General features: G+C 43.9%; 2 non-coding genes across 2 annotated transcripts; one reads left to right on the forward strand and one right to left on the reverse strand.

Moving 5' to 3' along the window:
- Positions 1-14,137: 14,137 nt before the first annotated feature.
- On the forward strand, positions 14,138-14,219 carry trnas-uga (transfer RNA serine (anticodon UGA)). Its single transcript has one exon. It is a non-coding gene; the product is annotated as a tRNA-Ser (tRNA).
- Positions 14,220-18,440: 4,221 nt separating this feature from the next.
- Positions 18,441-18,515, reverse strand: trnat-agu (transfer RNA threonine (anticodon AGU)). Its single transcript has one exon. It is a non-coding gene; the product is annotated as a tRNA-Thr (tRNA).
- Between the last annotated feature and the right edge of the window lie 3,860 nt (positions 18,516-22,375).

Below are 22,375 nucleotides of genomic sequence, written 5' to 3' on the forward strand. Positions count from 1 at the left end.
CGCAGTATGGGCTCCGAGTGCAGCTCCATGGAACTGTAGATGTCTGTTGGATAATAAAATCCTGTTATTGATGATTGCTGGTCTCGTGTTATCTTCCAAATGCTCGCTGGGTTGTACTCTTTGCAGTGAGTTAACTTGGTGTCTGGTTTGAGAATTGTTTTTGCTGCAGCCAACAATTGCAACCTTCCCCAATTCGGAATGAGATCCGGGTCAAAGCTGTGGTGGGTTTGTCGTAAAATGGTGTTGGGCAGGAATGACTAGTTCCCTGTGTGCTGGTCCTGGGCCCATATCTCTGGAATTGCCTCTCCCCTGAAGGCATCCATTGACCAGTTTGCCAAGCCGGGAGAATTTTGGGCTCTCTCCTTGCACGACCACTGGCTGCTGGTCCCTTCGGCTAAAGGAACAGGAGAATAGACGAGATGATTGCGTGGCTACAGGGATGGTGTAGGAGGGAGGGATTTAAATTCCTGAGACTATGGGACCGGTTCGGCGGAAGATGGGATGGGTAACACCGGACCAAGACCGATGTCCTCATGGGGGCTGTTTGCTCGTGCTGTTAGGGAAGGTTAAAACTAGAATGGCAGGGGGATGGGAACCAGAGCAGGAAGACGGAGGAGGGGGAAACAATGATAGAAACAAGACAGAACGGGAAGAAGCAATAGTGGCAGGCAGAGAAAACATGGTGATAAACAAATAGGGCCATAGTGCAAAATAATACTAAGCTGACTAGCAATCTTGAACAGTCTAAATGTGTTAATGTGCGGATCATTTGTAATAAGTTCGATGAATTTACAGCTCAGATAGATATTAACGGGTATGATATAATTGCGATTATAGAGACATCCAGGGGTATTCAATATTTAGGAAGGACAGGCAAAAATGGAAAGGAGGTGGGGTAGCGTTATTGTTAAAGGAGGAAATCAATGCAATAGTGAGTAAGGATATTGGCTCGGAAAATCACGATGTGGAATCTGTATGGATTGAATTAACACCAAGGGGCAGAAAAAGTTGGTTGGGGTTGTCGATTGGCCCCAAACAGTAGAGGAGATGTAGGGGAGGGCATTAAACAGGAAATTAGAGACACAGGCAAGAAAGGTAAACCATAATCAGACTTAAATTTACATACAGCTTGGTTAAACCAAACTAGCAATAATACAGTGGGGGAGGAATTCCTGGAGTCTAGAAATAAATCATGTACACTCATGCATTTAGGAACCAACTAGCGAAAAGGCGATCCTAGATTGGGTATTGTGCGATGAGAAAGGATTGATTAACAATCTTGTGCGGGCTCACTTAGGGAAGAGCGACCATTACATGATAGAATTCCTCATTAAGATGGAGAGTGAAGTAGTTAAATCCGAAACTAGGGTGCTGAATCTAAATGAAGGAAATTACGAAAGTGAGTTGGCTAGGATAGATTGGAGAACTTGACAAAAAGGGATGACGGTGGACAGGCAATGGCTAATATATGAAGAACATGTGGAGAAATTATAACAATTATTAATTCCTGTCTGGCACAAAAATAAAACAGGAAAGGTGGCTCAACCGTGGCTTACAAAAGAAATTAGCCATTAGTATTCGTTCCAAAGAGGAGACATATAGAATTGCCAGAAAAAGCTGCAGGCCTGAGGATTGGGAGCAGTTTAGAATTCAGCAAAGGTGGACTAAGAGGGGGAAAAGTAGAGTATGAGTAAACTAGCCGGCAACACAAAAACTGACTGTAAAAGGTTCTATAAATGTCAAGAGAAAAAGATTAGTGAAGACAAATGTAGGTCCCTTACAGTCAATTGCGGAACAAAGAAATGGGAGAACAATTAAACACATACTTTGGTTCTGTCTTCAAATGAGGACACAAACAACCTTCCAGAAATGTTAGGGAAGTAAGGGTCGACTGAGGGAGAAACTGAAGGAAACCAGGATTAGTTTTAAAGAAAAAGTGCTCGGGAAATTAATGGAGTTAAAGGCTGACAAATCCCCAGGGCCTGATAATCTACATCCCAGAGTACTAAACGAAATGGCCCTGGAACTAGTGCATGCATTGGTGATCATCTTCCAAAATTCTACAGACTCGAAGAGTTCCTACAGATTGGAGGGTGGCAAATGTAACCCCACTATTGAAAAAACGAGGAAGAAAAAACAGGGAATTAAAGATCAGTTAGCTTAACATCAGTCGTGGTGAAAATGCTCGAGTCTATTTTAAAAGATGCGATAACAGAACGCTTGGAGGGCATTAACGGGATTGGACAAAGTCAGCATGGGTTTATGAAAGGGAAATTATGCTTAACCAATCGACTGGACTTTTTTGAGGAGGTAACTTGTAGAATAGATAGGGGTGAACCAGTGGATGTGGTGTACTTGGATTTTCAGAAGGCTTCTGATAAGGTCCCACACAAGAGGTTAGTGTGCAAAATTAATGCACATGGGATAGGGGGAATATACTGTCATGGATTGAGAATTGGTTGACAGACAGGAAAGAGTAGGAATAAATGGGTCTTTTCCCGGGTGGCAGGCAGTGACTAGTGAGGTACCGCAGGGATCAGTGCTTGGGCCCCAGCTATTCACAATATATATCAATGATTTGGATGAGTGAACGTAATGTAACATTTCCAAGTTTGCAGATGACACAAAGCTGGGGTGGAATGTGAGCTGTGAGGAGGATGCAGAGGCGGTCCAATGTGATTTCGACAAGTTGGGTGAGTGGGCAAGAACATGGCAGATGCAGTATGACGTGGATAAATGAGGTTATCCACTTTGGTTGTAAAAACAGAAATGCAGATTATTATCTGAATGGTGATAGATTGGGGAAATGGGGAGGTGCAACGAGACCTGGGTGTCCTTGTACACCAGTCGCTGAAAGCGAGCATTCAGATGCAGCAAGCAGTTAGGAAGGCGAATGGTATGTTGGCGTTCATTGCAAGAGGATTTGAGTACAGGAGCAGGAATGTCTTACTGCAGTTGTACAGGGCCTTGGTGAGACCACATCTGGAGTATTGTGTGCAGTTTTGGTCTCCATATCTGAGGAAGGATGTCCTTGCCATGGAGGGAGTGCAATGAAGGTTTCCCAGACTGATTCCTGGGATGGCAGGATGATGTATGACTAGGCCTGTATTCACTCGCGTTTAGAAGAATGAGGGGTGATCTCATCGAAACATATAAAATTCCAACAGGACTAGACAGACTAGATGCAGGGAGGATGTTCCCGTTGGTTGGGGAGTCCAGAACCAGGGGTCACAGTCTCAGGATACGGGGTATGTCATTTTGAACCAAGATGAGGAGAAATTTCTTCACTGAGGCTGGTGAACCTGTGGAATTCTCTACCACAGCAGGCAGTGGAGGCCAAGTCATTAGATGTATTGAAGAAGGAGATAGATATGTTTCTTAATGCTCAAGGTATCTGGGGAAAAAGCGGGAACAGGGTGCTGAGTTAGACATCAGCCATGATCATTTTGAATGGCGGAGCAGGCCCGAAGGGCCGAATGATCTACTTTTGCTCTTATTTTCTATGTTTATATGAAATTGATAAAGATAAAACAGTCTGAACCCCCAACAGAATATGACGTGTACCATAGATATTAATGAGAGGTCGTGAGAAGCGTTCCCGTGGATTGGCTCCGTGGCTCAGTTGGTTAAAGAACTCCGGTCCTGGATTCAACTCCCCGTGGTGCTTTTGTGGAATTTATGATGTGTAGTGAATTTGACCAGCAAAAACATCGTGCGTTGTTCAGGGTCCAATATGGAACTTCTCAGAATATCTCTTCAAAATGCCCTTTTATTTTACAGACTGACCTCTCATAGAATGTGAGCGTAACATCTTAATGTCAGGACACGTTCTTGTTTCTGGGCTCGTTGAGGTCGGGGTATAATTCTCGATTCGAGGTTCATATTCCGGAGAATCCCCATTTTAGCCTGAGAATTTTTATCTTTAGTTGCGGTTCAGACTTTGCAAAGAGGGAAAAGAAGTCCCCAAATCACTCCACCTCAATCTCAAACGCTTTCGGAAGAAGTTCAGTTCAAACAATCACTACCTTTTCAAGGCACGTCAATGACCTACACTTTCATTGAACGAGCTTTGCTTGCAATTGCATTCGACCTTGAAACCGGTCTGGCCTTTCATCTCATTGAAGCAGAGTCTGGCCGCTTTGTATCTGTGAGCATATCATTGACGGGTTTTGCTTTGATATTGGTCTCTTTCAATTTTAAAAATTTCACCAAGCCTCAGGGAAAAGAAACCGAGAATCGAATTGTCCCTGCAAGTGAAGAAATGAAGGGATTGGTGCAACAAGCAGATCTGGAAAATGCACAGTGCGGTCGCTCAGGAATTTCAAATCCACCCTCTCGCCACTCAGCGATCATATAAACTGAGCTTTACACTGGCCCAGTGTCACCGCGCTGAAATCGAGTATTTCTCCGGCACGTTTCTCTTAACTTCACAGTTGCTGGTTTAAGAGTGAAGACCAGCTCGTTGGTTGAAGCTTGCAGGAGTGAAAATCCAATCATTTTGGAGAAGTAAACTGACAGTAGACAGCTGTTATATTGGTGGCTGCAATCTTAAAGTTTAGCTCATTGAATTACTGGTTTAGCAGGTGACCTCTTCGTCTGTTTCGGTGGTGCTATCACTTAGCGAGAAAGTGTGATGGTTCGAACCCTTATTTCATTTTCCCGAAGGATTCATCGCCTCAAAGTTCCAGGGTTTCAATGTGTGTTTGGTCTGCAAGAAAATGTAACGTGATCATAGCCGGCTGAGCAGGACTGATATTCCACCACTTAACCTGCGGTCGGAAATCAGGCACATGAAACATATAAAGGAATGGAACATTGGCTTCACGGAAATCACAATTCAAAACCCATTTATTTTAAGCGGGTTTATTTTAAATGAGTTAACGCCTGCCTTCAATAGTAGACTCAGGACTGTCACACAAACAGGTTAAATCTTCATAGAATAATTACCACAGTCATTTTTAGACTGGACGCCTCACGGCGACTTTGCTGTCAGTGAAGAGAGACGGGAAAGTCCAAAGTGCCATTTGCCCCTTTCACTGTGGCCGTGAAGGACTGTCTCCAGGCTGATGTTCTGTTCCCATCGGACGATCCTCCCCCCAGATTGTCCTTTCTGAGCTCCAGTCAGGTGATGCTAAACACTCACGTGGGAAAAACCAAAATCTACAACAAGGTGTTTAAAACAAAGCTGATTCATTTAACAGATATCCAGAATATTAAACTCCAGCCCAGTTATAGGGGTTATTAACATCAGCAGAAACAAACCCCAAATGTCAGAATGAACATGGTTCAGTCCTGGATGTGATTAACAGCAGAATCCTACCCTTGCAGTCACTTGTGAACTCGCTGGTGTCTCAGCATGTGTGATGACTGAACGAATCCCTTCACACACACACGGAATCATAGAAAGTTACAGAACAGAAGGAAGCCATTCAGCCCATCGTGTCTGTGCCGTCCGAAAAAGAGCTATTCAACTTAATCCCACTTTCCAACACTTGGTCCATAGCCCTGTAGATTACGGCACATCAAATGCACATCCAAGTAATTTTAAATGAGTTGAGGTTTTCTGCCTCAACCACCCTTTCAGACAGTGAGTTCCAGACCCCTAACACCCTGTCCGCTTCTGTGTATCCTGTTACTTTATCACTGCTATCCGGAAGTCCATAAACAACTCCCACCAAAGTATTGTATTCGATTCTGTTACTCATTTCTACGCAACGCGTTTCTACTGCGTGCTCACCTTTACTGATATCTCTTCTTTCTAATGCTGTAATAATATCCCTCCTCAATATCGCTGCTCTATCGCCTTTTCCAATGTCGCTATCCTTTCGAAACGGCTTATAACTTGAAATATTTATCTCCCAGTCATGCCCAGTTTGTAGCCAGGTCTCAGTGATGAGCACTACGTCATGCATTATAAGCTGAATTTACGCTTCTAATTCACTTGTTTTATGTCTTATGCTACGTGCATTAGTGCATAGAACATTTAATTGGGCAACAGAACTTGTCCTGCCCTTATGCCCGGATGTTGTGTTTAACACACTTGGTAAATAAGGTGAGTGAACTGCAGACACAAGTGGCAACATGGGATTATGATATCGTGAAAATAATGGAGAGCTGGCTCAAACAAGCGGAGGAGCGGCCACTTTATTTAATGATACACGATATCATTACTGGCTGCAACATATTCAGGAAAGGCAGGGAAAAAAAGTGGGGAGAGGGGTTAGAGTGGAGCAGGCACTATTGATCAAAAATACTGTTACAGCGGTGGAAAGGGTCCAAAGGCAGAATCTATTTGGGTCGAATTAAGGAACAATTGAGGAGCTATTAAGCTGCCGGGTGCATTCTATAGGCGACCAAATAGTGGGAAGGAGCTGGAGGAGCAAATTGGCAGGTAAATTGCAGAAAGATGCAATAATTTTAGAGTCGTGATAAAAGGGAACTTCATTTATCCGAATATAGACTGGGAAATAGCAGTGTAAAAGACAAAGAGGGCAATTCCTGAAATGTGTCCAAGAGAACTTTCTTAATCCGTATGTTTTCAGCCCAACGAGGAAGGAAGCAGTGTTGGATTTGTTTAGGGGAAAGAAGTGGGGCAAGTGGAGCATGATTCAGTGGGGGAGCATTTAAAGCAGGTTTAGTGTAGTTATGGACAATGCAAGGAAAAATCAGGTATGAAAATACTCAACTGGGAAGAGCGAATTTCAGCGAGTTGAAAAGGGATCGGGTCCAGGTGGATTGGAATCAAAAATTGGTAGGTAAAACTGTAAATGAGCAATGGCAGTCTTTGAGTGAGGAGATAGTTCGGGTACAAACTGGACACATTCTTACTCGGGGAAAGGTTGGGCATGAAAAACTAGAGCTCCCTGGATGACAACAGAATATTTGAGACAGCATTTTTTACATTCTGAATACCAATGTCCGGACAGGTGTGCCCGCGGTAATCAACCACAACCTCGTCACCTCTACGTTGACAGATAAAAAGCGGCCTCATTCTGCTTCAGTGAGATGAAATCCGAGAGCGGTTTCAAGGTCAATTGCAATTGCAAGCAGAATGCATTCAGAGGACGTGAGATCATTGAGATACCTCCAAACACCCTGCCAGTTTGAACAGCAGCTCAAGATCAAAAGTCTGGGGGAAAAAATAGGGTTCGTCCGGGATTTGTCACATATTTCAAGCAACAAACCAGAACCGAAAATCATACCCCTGGACCAACGAGCCCGCTGGAAAAAAAAAGCAACAAGAAGTTGTTTCTGAGTATCAGCGGCAACTTTCCCCAAATCTTCCTTAAAGTACCGTAAATACAAATGTGTCCGTACATTAGTGAAGAATCATAAAGCCAATTTCTTCTCTGTTGGGTTTTTTTAGGGCTCCTGACGCTGATAAAGATGATTGGGGACAGTTGATGAGTTAATGGTTGTAAGGGTGCAGATACTCCGGTGTAAGGGCGCAGATACTCCGGTGTGAGGGTGCAGATACTCCGGTGTGAGGGTGCAGGTACTCTGCTGTGAGGATGCAGATTCTCCGGTGTGAGGGTGCAGGTACTCTGCTGTGAAGGTGCAGATGCTCGGATTTAAAGGTGCAGATATTCCGGTGTAAGGTTGCAAATACTCGGATTTAAGGGTGCAGATACTCGGATGTGAGGATTTGTTGCCGCGACTGAAATGCGGCTTAGAACTGTTGTTTTTATCCAAGGCAGCGCTGCAGGATCCTTTCATGATCTCTCACAAATCAACTGAAACCGATCGGAATGTGAATACAATTTTGCGTTTCCAAAATAAAAGGGAGTGACATTCATTGTGGAAACAGTCTGGTGTCGCTCACTGCAGAAATATCCATGTCAGAGTGAAGCGCCTCTCCTGCAACCTTCGGACCTTGTCTGTCAAGAAGAATTCAGATTTCGGCGAAGCCAATCACAGGTTAAATGGTGGAAGATCGGCCGTGCTCAGCTGGCCATCGAAACCGGGCATTTGTTTTGCAGCCAAAACAAACATCAGAAATCAGGAAATGCGAGACCACGAAGATAAAAATTACCACACCGTCCCTGGGTGGGCTCGAACCACCAACTTTTGTTAACAGCCGAACGCGCTAACCGATTGCGCCACAGAGACAGCACACGTTTGTTATTGAACCACTGATTGAACGAGCTAAAAATTCAGGTTGCAGCGATTAATATAACCTCTCTCTACTATCACTTTGCCATTAAACACCTGTGTGTTGGAAGACTCAGTCCCCTCGTGGTCGAGAGGATTGATTTCTCGAGCTGTGATTCGCCATTCTCCATTCCAGTAATATTCAGGTTTACTGAAAATGAGATGAGATGAAATGAGCAGGTCCGACGAGCAGGTCTGTGACACGAATCGGTGTCTACAAAGTTGTCTCTTGCACTTACAGTGAAGCGGGCGGCAGTTTTCACTCTTAAACCAGTATCTATGATGTTCAGAAAAAGTGTGGCCGAGACATCCGCGATTTCAGCGCGGTGACACTGGGTCAGAGCAAAGTCCAGTTCATGCGATTTCCGAGTGGTGAGAAGGTGGATTTGGAACTCATGTGCGGCTGCACTCCTGTCCAGATCTGCTTGGAGCGATATTCACTTCAATTCATCACTGACAGGGACAATTTGATTCCAAGTTTCTTTTTTTCTGTTGCTTGGTGAGATTTTAAAAGTTGTAAACGACCCATACCGACCCCAAACTCGTCACTTCCACTCTGACAGATGTAACGCGGTCACACTCTTCACTTCGGTGAGATGAAAGCCGGGAGCGATTTCACGGTGAACACAACTCATTCCAAGAAAATGCGGGTCATTGAGGTGCCTTTAAATTCCAGATTGTTTGCACTGAACTTCTTCCCAAAGCGTTTGAGATTCAGGTGGAGCGATTTGGGGAATTCTGTTCCCTCTTTGCAAAAGTTTCAACCGCAGGTCAAAATCAAAAGTTGAGGGCAGAATGAGACGCCTTCCTGAAATTTGAGAACCAGGGAAGCAGACTTCAGAGCAAGGTTCTGTTTAGTGAGAAAAAGCAGATAAAATATTCATTCCGGAACGATCCAGAATCCGATCAGCTCGAAAAGTAACGGTTACCCCGTGATTTGAACACGCAGCCTTCTGGTGACGCAAAATGTCATGAAGATCGAAGCAGGAAGTTGAAAAGTGGGAATTGATAAATTCAGTGAGTGGGTAAAACTGCGGCAAATATAGTTCAATGTGGGGGAGAGCGAGATCATCCACTTTAAATCTAAGAACGATAAATCAGAATGTTTTCTATATGGTGAGAAACTAGGATTTGTGGAGGAGCAGAGAAATTTCGGGGTCCAAGTACAGAAAGCGCTACCAACCAGCGTACAGGTACAGAAATTAATTAAAATGTCCACTAGACCATCAGTACCGCCGGTTTACTCAGTTGCTTAGAGTGTGTTGTCAAGCCTTCATCACGGATTCGATTCTTATAATTTACTTTATTTATTTCGGCTTTTTATAACTTTTGAAATCGAAGCTTTACAAAAAAATATATGAAGACAGATTCGAGGGGACAGTTTGTTGAATAACATCCATTGTCACTTTGCCCCTGGACCGGAGAAACACGTCTTTCTTTTTATTCGGGATTTTTTGGCAATTGACCCTGTGGTGCAATGGCGAGTGTGTTGGACTTCTACTTGTTTTGTTTGATAAGCCATTCACAGGTTGTGGATTCGAGTTGCAACGGCGTTGGATTTTAGTTCGGGAGCTGGGAAGTGAAATTTTACAGCAAAACCGCAACAGGATCATTAATGTCCGTCAAGGATGTGAAACTGTCCCCGACACTTCATCTTACACAAGTGGCTCCAGTCCCAGCCGAATTCATGATTCTTAAACCACTCTGAGCTGGATTGGTGAAACTCTCTCAAGAAGGAGACTCAACATCTGCTCAGACCGAAAGTCAATCTGCTCGACTTCCGGCTCTGTCAGACTGCATGTTCCTTCAGACAGGTTTCCAACTGGACACATGCATCCTGCTGCCGTGGCAGCATTGGTGCTTCAGGGGTAGAATTCTTGCTTGCAGTAATTCTGTTCCTGTAAAACGAGCTCCTGAAGTGTAGGATGGAAAGTATCCTGGCTGAGCGGCCTCTGGCTCTGGTTTAAAGCTCCAGTTAAATCCCACGATTTGTTGATGTATCAAAATCATAGTTTGTGTCTCTAAAACCGCAGCCTCCCTCCTGTAAACAAGTAATACGAAACATCTCATCTGCGCTTGCAACCGCGTCGTCCGGAGGAACCACATGGCAATTCAGATAATTAAATGAATTTTGGAACACATCAGTTGTACCTTCAACTCCGGTCGAAATGTTCACAAGGAAAAGGATTGTTTGATCTTGCTGAGATTCGAATTAAAAACCCCGGTATTTCCTGAGCCTGGAACTCAAATAAGGACTGATTGCGCCGCGAGAGCCCGGTCACTCTGATCACCTGTCACACTCTGCTGGAAAGAATCTGAAGGTGAGATTTCCTTACCTGTAGAAACGTGTCCTGTCCCCGTGATGAAACTAATATCTGCACTTTCACTTTCAGCTTCTTTCACATCCTCTGCTCCATTGCACTGCAATCGGGATTTCTGTGAACAAGTCAAAATGGATATTTGCAGAAATTCTGTCAGTGGAAAATTCGAATCGAGAAACGCCCCAAACATTGAAACCAGCGATTTAAACCACCAGCTCACACTTCCACAAAACAAGGCCTGTCTTTAAAGGTCCGTTTAATGATGAAATAAATTAAATTAATTGAAGCTAATTGACCGCATTTGCCTCGTGCTGGGGTTGTTCGCCTTGGAGCAGAGAAGGTTCAGAGGAGATTTGATAGAAGTGTTCAAAGTCATGAAGAGTTCAGATAAAGTAAATAAAGAGAAGCTGTTTTAATTGGCGGAATGGTCGGGAACCAGGCGACACAGATTTGAGGTGATTGCAAAAGAACCAAAGGCGATATGAGGAAAAACTTAATTACGCAGCGAGTAGTTCTGATCTGGAATGCGCTGCTTGAAAGGATGGTGGAAGCAGATTCAATCGTGACTTAAAAAAGGAATTTGAAGGGGAAAAATACAGAGCACCGGGAAAGGGCCGGGGAATGGGACTAATTGGATTGCTCTTGCATAAAGCCGCCACGGGCTCGATGAGCCGAACAGCCTCCTTCTGTGCTGTAACCATTCTATGATTCGATGGACAGAAGCGGTCTGAACGAATGGGCGATCGGTTGTGGGTCGCAGGGATATTTTAACTGGTTGTCCGGTTGTGTTACTGACGGCTCCTTGTTCTCGGATTATGGTTTTCATTTTGGGCGTTTCACTGATTGATATGTGAGAGGTCCCCAGTCCAAATCCCAGAACACTCCTGTTTCACTATTTCCAGTGAAGATTCACTCATTTCTTTCTCACATTTTTTCAGCGTTGCAGAAAGCAGGATTGATTTAATTCTCGAGCATGTTTGAGGTCCAGAGGCCAGAATGCAGCCGGTATATCGACGCAACACACACGGAGAGTGTAAAATGTCTCACGGCGGTGTGCAGATTGAAACTGAAGGTGAATTTATCCCAATTCAGGCGATCTCAGAGGTGCAGAATAAAAATGCTCCTTAATTGGTCGGGAATACGAACCCCGTTCCCTCGCGTGGTAAGTGCTAATTCTACCAGTGAAACAGCAACGTTTTCATGGCATCGGACTCTCTGTGTCCAGTTGGAAACCTGTTTGAAACAACATATAATTTCACAAATCTCCTCTGAGTACCTTGCGCATTCTGATTTACAGCCGTGCATTACGAGCACTCGCTGCTTGTGATGGCCGAGTGGTTAAGCCGTTACATCTAAAACTCGACAGGGTCTTTCGGTGAATCATTGGAATCCTGCTCACGGCGCTATTGTTTACAGTTTTGTTCAATGCTCAAATAAATATGAACTGGAGATAACGGGCCGCATTTCCTTCTCTCAGATAGATCCTCCACCGCGGCAGACCTTTTAATTGGGAGCCCAGTGGTCTCTTGCAAAACTTCAAGGTGCTTGAAGGGAACTTCACAATAATCCACAACTGGAGAATTGTGTCCAATTCTGGGCACCGCACTTTAGGAAGGATGTGAAGGCCTTAGAGGTGGCTCAGAAAAGATTTACTGCAACGGTTTCAGGGTTGAGGGACTTCAGTTCCGTGGATAGACCTGAGAAGCTGGGGTTGTTCTCCTTAGGGCAGGAAGGTTGAGAGGAGATTTGATAGAAGTGTTCAAAATCATGAAGGGTCTAGATAAAGTAAATAAACAGAAACTGCTCCCGTTGGCGGAAGGGTCGAGAACCAGAGGACACAGATTTACGTTGGTTGACAAAAGAACCAAAGGCGATTTGAGGAAAAACGTTTTAATCAGCGAGTAGTTATAATCTGGAATAGATCTCCTGAAAGGGTGGTGGAAGCGGATTTAATCGTGACTTTCTAAAAGGAATTTGATTCATATTTGAAGGAAAAATATTTGCGGGTCTGCAGGGAAAGAACGGGGGAATGGGACTAACTGGATTGCTCTTAAAGAGAGCCGGGGCAGGCTCAATGGGCCGAATGGCCTCTTTCTGTGCAGTAACGATTCTATGAGTGTATGATTCCATCTCTCTCAAGCTACATTTCAAATTCTGCTAACTTGATATTCAGGCTTTTTTTTCTTTACTTTTACCTCTCTATCTCTCCCTGTCTCTGTCACTCTCTGTTTTCCCCTGATGGACTTCTCAAGCTTCATTGAACGGCCAAAGCTCATCGAACCTGCGACACCAGCAGAGAACGGTAAAGATCGAAAGACTGAGACGGGAGGAAAAGTAAAGGACCAATCCAGATGATGAATTCTGAGCCAATGTCCACATATCGATGTCGCTTCGTCCTCATAGTGAAATCATCAGTACTTTTAGCCCAGTATAAAAACAAAATCTTGTATTTATAAAGCGCTTTTCACGACATCAAGACCTCCCAAAGCGCTTTACAGCCAATGAAGTATTTTTGAAGTGGAGTCACTGTTATACTTGTGGATAATCTGCGGATGCCGAGACAGACAACAATGTAGCTTTAGAGCAATTAATTCTGCAAAGTCTCACTTGATATTACAACTCGCACATTCGAAACGAATGTGGTAAAGAGATGCTAATATTGTTGATATGAAATAGTTAATGTACGTCTTCACATTGCCGTACATCGGAATAGAAAAAGTGATAGGATGGACAGAATGGTGGCCGATCGGCTGTGGGTGGCACAGAATTCTGCATTGGTTTCACCCCTCTGTTATCAGTGGCTCGTTGATCTTGGGGTATGATTCTCGCTTTGGGGATTTGCTGATTGTTATGTGAGAGATCCCGGACGAGCCCTGCGGTGATACCATTTTTAGTTCAAAATCACTAATTGGCTTCTCACGTCTTGTCAGCGGTGTAGTCGGCAGGATTGTCTTAATTCCAGTGCATGGAGGACAGAATGCAGAGGTTCTGTCGACGACAACACACATGGAGAAAGGGAAATTTCCCAAGATGTTGTTCAGATTGAAGCTTAATGTCAACGTATCCCAATTCACGTGACCTCATGAATGGAAAATGAAAAATGCTCCTCTATTGGGTGGTGATCGAACCCGGGCCTCCCGCGCAGAAAGAAAGAATTTTATTACCGAAATAACAAAGTCCGCACAGCAGCCGGCGGCATGCGCTCAGTTCGAAACCTGTCTAAATGAACACACAGTCTCAGAGTTCTCCTGTCATAACCTTCTTCATTCTCTTCTGCAGCCGTGTCGGATTTGTCGCTTGCAGCTGCGATGACCCAATGATTAAGGCGTTGGACTTGCAATGTGATTTTCCAACCCAGCTTCGACGCAACACACGTGGAGAATGGAAAATATCTCAAATGGTGCGCAGATTGAAGCTGAGGGCGAATGTCGCACAATTCACGCGATCGTATGAATGGAGAATGAAAATAATCCGAAACGAACCGGAAATCGAACCCCGGTTTCTCACGTGATAAATGAGAATTCTATCACCGAGACAGCAAAGTCAGCACATTAACAAGCTGTAAGTTTCCAGTTGGAAACCTGTCTGAGAGAACAAAGTGTCACAGATCTCGTGTGATAACCCGACGCATTCTGATTTATCGCTGTGCATGATCGATGTTTGCCGCTGCGATGGCCGAGTGGTTAAGGCGTTGGACTTGAAATCCAATGGGGTTTTCCTGCACAGGTTCGAATCCTGTTCGCAGCGCTGCTTTTTAAAGTTTGTTCAGTGTTCAAATTAATATGAACTTGAACGAACGGACCTTGTTCGCTCCCTCAGAGAGGTGCTCCATCGCCAACGACGCTTTTAACTCGGAGCCCAATGATCTCTTGCAAAATTGCAAGACACGTGAAGGAATCTCTCCCAAGCTCCATTCTAAATTCTGCTCGTTCGCAGAACTTGACATTTACACAATTTATTTCTATGTTTTAATCTCTCCCTGTCTCTGTCTCTTGACTTTGCCTGTTTTCTCCTGATGGACTTCTCAGGCATCGTGAACAGCGAAGAAGGATGGAACCTGCAACACCAGCAGAGAAGGGTAAAGATGGAAAGACTGAGACGGTAGGAAAAGAAAAGGTGCAACCCAGCTGATGAATTCGTAATTAATGTCCACACATTTATGTTTCTTCCCCTCACAATGAAAAAATCAGCAATTTGAGTACAGTACACTTATGATAGAGTGTATAATATGCGGATGTTGAGACAGACAATCGAGCCTTTGCCGTGGTGATGAAAGCGCCGAATCCTAAACACTAAACCCCAAGGAAACGCTGAAAATTCTTTGCTGCGAACAAGCAGAGCAAGGCGGCCGTTCCTAATTGGCCCTTTGTAATTCAGGTCATTTTCCTGCCAGACAAACTGCTCGCACAAAATGGCATTTTCTGTTCGAAATAATACCGCGACAGATGTGATGTTCAGGCAATGACATCACCAAGTGCAAGTAGGCATGTGCATGAAATGGAAAGTGAGGTAAAATACGACCACAAGCTGCTGATGGACATGTTTCCATTTCCAAAATTCACGCACTGAATGCAGCTCCTGGGAAAGCTGCAAGGTCACGCAGGTCCATCATGAATCGTTTGAAGCAACTGGCAGTTTAAAGTGGCATCTCCTGCTGCTTCTGTGGGGAGTGAGAGAGACGCACTGTCGGTATTTGCGTGCAGTTTGATTTTGCACAGAACTGCACAGAGAAACAGCAAATATACCGTGGCTGTGAGATGTTCTATATTATTGATATTTCACCACAGGAATATCCGCAGTCAGAAGCTGAAAAGACGGAGAGATAAGAGGCCTGAGAATAAACACAGAGCTGAATGAATCATGAAAGAGCGAAAGAAAAAATAATGTCATCAGTTCCACTTTGTCTCGTGCGCAATCTTGGGAGCTCCCCAATGGCCTGGTGGTGAGAATTCGGTACTCTCACCGCCGCGAGGTTCGATTCCCAGTTTGGGAATTAACTTTAAAAAGAGTTATGAACTTATTAAATGAATTACATGAAGCTAATTAAATCCTGTTCGTAGTTGAATCCCTGTTTTAATCATCATGAATCAATCGATAACTTTCTATTTTAGACTGAAGGCGATGTTGACGTGGTGACCGAGAGACAGTCAAAACTTTAATAAGATTTGTAAGCTTTGAATGTGATGATTTTTTTTCATTTTATAGACTGCATCTTAAGAGTGGGAATAAAAACGCAGTGGAGTCGTTGTTAAATTTAACATTTACTGGCAATTGTCGCTGTTTATCACAGGAGCGCCCGAACTGGTTCTCCGATCAAGATGAAAGTAACGCAACGAGGAACATCTGATACAACACGAAAGACATCGGGCTATGACAAAAATCCCCACCGTTTTGCTTTTCCAAAATAAAGGGTGTGAAATTTATTATCTGAACATAGGAACAGTCTGGTCTCACTCACTACAGAAATCTCCATGTCACAGCGAACCAGCTCTCCTGCTGCGAATGCGGCCTCCCTTCGGGCCTTTCGGGGGCTTGTCTGTCAAGGAGAATTGTAATTACCGTGTAGCCAATGTTCCATTCCTTTATATGATTCATGTGCCTGATTCCCGACCGCAGGGTAAATGGTAGAATATCAGCCCTGCTCAGCTGGCAATGATTCCGGTACATTTTCTTGATTCCAAAACATGCGTTGAAACCCTGGAACTTTGAGACGATGAATCCTGAGGAAAAATAAAATAAGGGCTCGAACAATCAAACTTTCACGCTAACGGATAACACCACCGAGAACAGGTGAAGAGATCACCTGCTAAACCAATAATTCACTGGGCTAAACTTTGAGATTGCAGCGACCAATATAACAACTGTCTACAGTCAGTGAAAAATGAATGATTAAAGCTTGTCGGAGTGAAAATCCAACCAGCCAGTCTTCACTCTTAAACCAGCAACTATGAAGAAAAACATGCCGGAGAAATACTCGATTTCAGTGCGGCGACACTGGGCCAGAGTAAAGTTCATTCAACATAATTGCCGAGTGGCTGGAGGGTGGATTTGGAACTCCTGACCGATTGCACCACGCATTTTCCAGATCTGCTTGGATCACCAATCCCTTCAGCTCATCACTTAGAGGGACAACTCGATTCTCGGTTTCTTTTTCCTGACGATTGATGAAATTTTACAAATTGGAAGCGATCAATATCAAATGTAAAGACGCCACCGACATGCTCACAGATGCAAAGCGGCCACACTCTGCTTCAATGAGATGAAAGTCAAGAGCGATTTCACGGTCGAATGCAATGGCTAACACAATTCATTCAACGAAAGTTCAGGTCGTTGAGGTGCCTTTAAAGTCCTGATTGTTTCTATTGGACTTCTTCACAAAGCATTTGAGATTCACGTGGGACGATTTGGGGACGTTATTTTCTTTTGTGCAAAAGTTTCAACTGCAGTTCAAGATCAAAATTCCTGGGACGACAGTTGTTCACAATTTATCGGTGCTGGGACCACTGCTGTTCACAATTTATCGGTGCTGGGACCAAGGTTGTTCACAATTTATCGATGCTGGCACAACTGTTGTTCACAATATATCAGTGATGGGACCACTGTTGTTAACACTTTATCAGTGGTGGGACCACTGTTGTTCACAATTTATCGGTGCTGGGACCACTTTTGTTCAAAATTTACATTCATGATTTGGACACGGGAATCGGAAGTACAATTTCAAAATTTAGGGACGACACCAAATTGCGAGCTGTAGTTAATACAAAGAAGAATGCGGATAATAAAGGAAGACATTAGTAAATTTGCAGAATGGGCGTGTAAATGGCAAAATAATTGCAATATTTATTATATACTCCCTTGCCTTTTTGCCCCCCCCCCCTCAACTAAATGCATTACCTCACACTTCTTCAGATTGAATTGCATTTGCCACTTTTCTATCCACCTGTCCGCTCTATGGATATCTTCCTGCAGTCGACAGCTTTCCTCCTCACTCTCAACCACAGGAACAATTTTTGTATCATCTGCAAATTTCTTCATAATGCCCCCTACATTTAAGTCTAAATCAATGATCTGTACCATGAAAAGCAGGGACCTAGTACGAAGCCGCATGGAACCCCACTCGAAACAGCCTTCCAGTCACAAAAGCACCCGTCGACCACAACCGCTTGCTTCCTGCGACTCAGCCAATTTTGGATTCAACTTGCCAATGTCCCTTGGATCCAATGGGCTTTTACATTTTTGACAAATCTGCCCTGTAGGACTTTGTCAAAAGCCTCGTTAAAATCCATGTTGACTACATCAATCGCGATACCCTCATCGATCCTCCTTGATACCTCCTCAAATAATTCAATTCAAACGACCATCCCTTAACAAATCCACGCTGACTGTCCTTGATTAATCCGTGCCTTTCTAAATGACGATTCATACTTCAGCTCGAGTTTAGGCCGACTGGCCTGTATTTACTTGATCTGTCCCTTTATCCCTTTTTCAAAAATGGTACAACGTTAGCAATCCTCAAATCCTCCTGCACGACACCTTTTGCCAGGGTGGATTGGAAAATGATGGTCAGAGCCTCCGCTATTTCCTTCCTTGCTTCTGTTAACAACCTGGGATATATTTCATCTGGGCCTGGAGATTCAGGTCGAGCGATTTGAGGACTTCTTTTTCCTCTTTGCAAACGTTTGTCCGGCAGGTCAAGATCACAAGTCTTGGTCCAAATTCGGACGACGTCCGGCTTTGAACCTCAAATCGTGAATTATACCCCGATCCCAACGAGCCCAGAAACAAGAACGTGTCCTTTCATTAACGTGTTGCAGACACATTCTCTGAGAGGTCTGTCTGTGGAATGAAAGGGCGTTTTTGAACAGTCATTCTGTTATCCGTTTCCTCCTGAAACCTGAACAAACACGAACACCACATTGTTATTTTGTCGCTTTATTGCATAAATTAGGTAAGGTAATGAGCTGCACAAGGCGCTGCTGGGAGTTGAACCCAGGATCTCCTGTTTACTAAACAGATTGCTTTAACCAACTAAGCCACAGCGCCAATTGATGACTGGGTGCCCCCACCTCCTCACTAATATCTATCAGCGACACTTCACTGTTGGGGGTTCAGGCCGTTTTTTCTCTGTCCATTTCGCTTGTCCGTTCACCTGTGCATCCCGACACTGACTGCATTTCTCGCTGTGTTTATCTTTGTGTATCCTTCAGTGCGTTGATAAATGGATGATTATGTGTGATTGTATTTGTGACATTAAATAAATCAGGGCTTCAGACAATTCTCGCTCTGACATTGGAGAACTATTGAGCCGAACTTTACAGCGGAGTGTTGTTTATTGTGGTGCTGAAACTAAAAAAAAGCGTAAGAGGAGCAAAAAGGGAAAAGGAGAAAAACTTGTGAGGGAAAATGAGGACAACTCTCAAGGTTTTTACGAGTATATTAAGAGAAAGAAGGGAGGCTGAGAGTAATGTGGGCTGCTTAAAGACAGATGGAGGTGATATTGTAATTGAAAATCAGGAAATGGCAGAGTTGCTAAATTTTTACTTTGCATCGCTCGTCACAGAAATGGATGACGCTAACATACCAGAGACACGAGGAAAACTGTTAATAAATCAAGGGGATTCAGTAAAAGTAAAATAATGGCAATGGAGAAAAAGAGGAGGCGAAAGATCGACAAATCTCCAGGACCTGATGGTTTCCACCCCAGGGGATGAAATGGAACAGGTGAGGAAATTGTACACACTTTAGTCATGATCGATCAAAACTCTCTTGATTTAGGAATTGTTATTTAACGAAGCGCATCTTGATTGGAGGCTTCTGTTTGAGAAAGATCTCGAAGTGATAATTGAGAGACCGAAAATAAAGCTGTTTGGCAGGAGCGCTGATGCTGTCGGTTGTTCGCTGCTCTCGTATTGTACAATTGTTAAGCGTGCGTTACTTATTTATAGCAGTATGGGCTCCAGAAATGACCAGGTTGTGAGTTCGAGCGTCTTCTAAAACAATCAAACCTTTTTCTCTGAACATTTTGATCGGAGTTCAAGGTACAAATGGTATCTTCCATAACGCATCTTGTTAACAACCAGTCGTTTTTACAACACGCCCTTGTGGGACAAACGTATGGAGGTCAACAATCGGCTTCTTAGTTTTCCCATGTGGGCACTTGGGTTCCTCTGGCCTACCGTCCTGTAATAGCAGGTGCCAGTTTACTTGTTCATAGCGGGAGAGGGGGCTTTTAGCGGCAGCTCATATGGCAAAGGGGCCGGTACAAGATCTTTAAATCTAAAGAACCAAACAAACAATTCTTTTCTTTAAGCCGATTTTGATCGGTTGGAAGTTTCGTGTGGGGAAAATTTGGAAGAGAAATATGCTGCCTGGTTTCACTGTGTAACGGGTGAAATTATTCAGCTTACAGATGTTAATACGCTGAAAGGTCGAGAGGCCGTTTCCAGCTCCCGTGTGGGACAAGTTCAGCTTTTGAGCCGGTGGGTAAAGTGTTATTTTAATTGCTGCTAACGAATGACAAGACATTTGGCACAAACAAGAAGAATTGCAAACTCACGAGTTCACTGTTCATGTTTCTTACATCTTGTTCAACAGAAACAAGGATTCTCCTCAACACGTTGCTGAGAATTTTATCAAACGGTCCTCACCCTTGCTCGACGGCTGCAGGGTTAATTCAGAGATCTCCCATGAATATGTAGGATGGGAGCTTATGTAGTATCGAGCCTGGGTAGCTCAGTCGGTAGAGTATCAGACTTTTAAAGTGGGTAGTGAGCTGAAGGTCCAGCGTTTAACTCCATGTCCAGGCTCCAAATTTCGGAACAGCTGGCAAGCTGTGTCTTTTCAGGGGGACCTGCGATGTGTTGTCAAAGTTTCGATAGTATCTTGTTTCCCAGGGATGGGCAGTAATGCGCTGTCTGAGGCGGTTTCCGATCAGGAATTGAACTTTATTGTGTTAGTTCACTGTATTAATTTCGCAAAACTCATTCAACTCGGTAAAAAAGACGAATATTTGTTCAAATCGCCATTGATCATCCAGTAACTTTCTTTTTCCGGCTGAAAGAATTGCTTACTTTTTTTATCCGCTCATTCACCAGGCCGAATTTAGGGAGTTCAGTGGGGAAGTGAAAAAGGAAATGAGAGGCAAGGAGAATTATGACTATAGACTGACGGCCAACATAAAAGGGAACCCAAGAGACTTCGACAGGCATGCAAACAGTAAACGGGTAGTCAGAGGAGGGGTGAGGCCGATTAGGCACGACAAAGGAGATCTACTCCTGGAGGCAGAGGGGATGGCCTTGGTACCAAATGAGTACTTTGCATCTGTCTTTACCAAGAAGACAGAGTCTCAGCAAAGGAAGTTATCGTTGAGATACTGGATTGTCTAAAAATTGATAAAGAAGAGGCAATTGAACGGCTGGCTGTACTTAAAGTAGATAAGCCACCACGTCCGGATGGGATGCATGCTCGGTTGCTGAGGGAAGTAAGGGTGCAAATTGCAGAGGTACTGGCCATAATCTACCAACATCCTGAGATATGTGTGTGGTGCCAGAGGACTGGAAAGTTACAAAGATTACACCCTTGTCCAAAAAAGGGTGTACGATTAAACCCAGCAACTATAGGTCAGTCAGTTTAACCTCAGTGGTGGGGAAACGTTTCGAAACGATAACCCGGGACAGAATTAACAGCCACTTGGACGAGGGTGGATTGATTAGGGAAAGGCAGCACGGATTTGTTAAAGGCAAATTGTGGTTAACAGGCCTGTTAGAGTTTTTTGATGAGGTAACAGAGAGGTTAGATGAGGGCAATTTAGTTGATGTGGTGTATGAGGACTTTCAAAAGGTGTTTGCTGAAGTGCCGCATGGTCTGCTTCTGATCAAGATTGCGGCCCATGGAATAAACGGGGCAGAAACAACATAAATGCAGAATTGACGAACAGAAGGAAACAGATTACTGGTGAACGGTTGTTTTTCGAACTGGAGAGAGTTGTACAGTGGTGTTCCCCAGGGATCAGTGCTGGGACCACTGCTTTTCTTTTATATATTAATGACTTGGACTTGAGTGCACAGAGCACAATTTCAACATTTGCAAATGAAACAAAACTTGGAAGAGTCGTAAAAAATGATAAGGATAGTGATGAACTTCAAATGATATAGACATGCTGGTGGCATGGGCGGAGACGGGTCAGATGAAATTTAACGCAAAAAAAATGCGAAGTGATACATTTCGGTCGGAAAAACGAGGAGAGGCAAAATAAACTCCAGGGCACAAATGTAAAAGCGGTAGAGGAACAAAGAGGGGTTTATGTGTACAAATCGTTGAATGTGGCAGGGCAGGTTGAGAAAGCGGTTAAAAAGCATACGGGATCCTGGGCTTTAGAAATAGATGTCTTGAGTGCAAAAGTACAAAAGTATAGAAGTCAGGATGAAACTTTATAACACACTGGTTCGAACACAACTGAAATTTTGTGTGGGGTTCTGGACACCGCACTTCAGGAAAGATGTGAAGGCCTTCGAGGGGGTGCAGAAAAAAAATACTATCATAATTCCAGGGATAAGGGACTTTACTTACGTGGATCGACCGGAGAATCTGAGGTTGTTCTCCTTGGAACAGAGACGGTTTTGTCGAGATTTGATAGAGGTATTCAAAATCATGAAGGATCTCGGCATGGAAGATGGAGAGAAACTGTTCCCATTGGCGGAAGGGTCAAGAACCAGAGGACATAGATTTAAAGTGATTGGCAAAATAACCAAAGGTGACATGAGGAAAAACTTTTTTACACAGCGAGAGGTTCGGATCTCAATGCACTGCCCGAGGGTGTGATGGAGGCAGATTCAATCATGGCCTTCAAAGGGGAGCTGGATAAGTACTTGAAAGGAAACAAAATGCAGGGCTTCGGGGAAAGG

Source organism: Heptranchias perlo, chromosome 20, assembly GCF_035084215.1.
Source record: "Heptranchias perlo isolate sHepPer1 chromosome 20, sHepPer1.hap1, whole genome shotgun sequence".
Lineage (NCBI taxonomy): Eukaryota > Metazoa > Chordata > Chondrichthyes > Hexanchiformes > Hexanchidae > Heptranchias > Heptranchias perlo.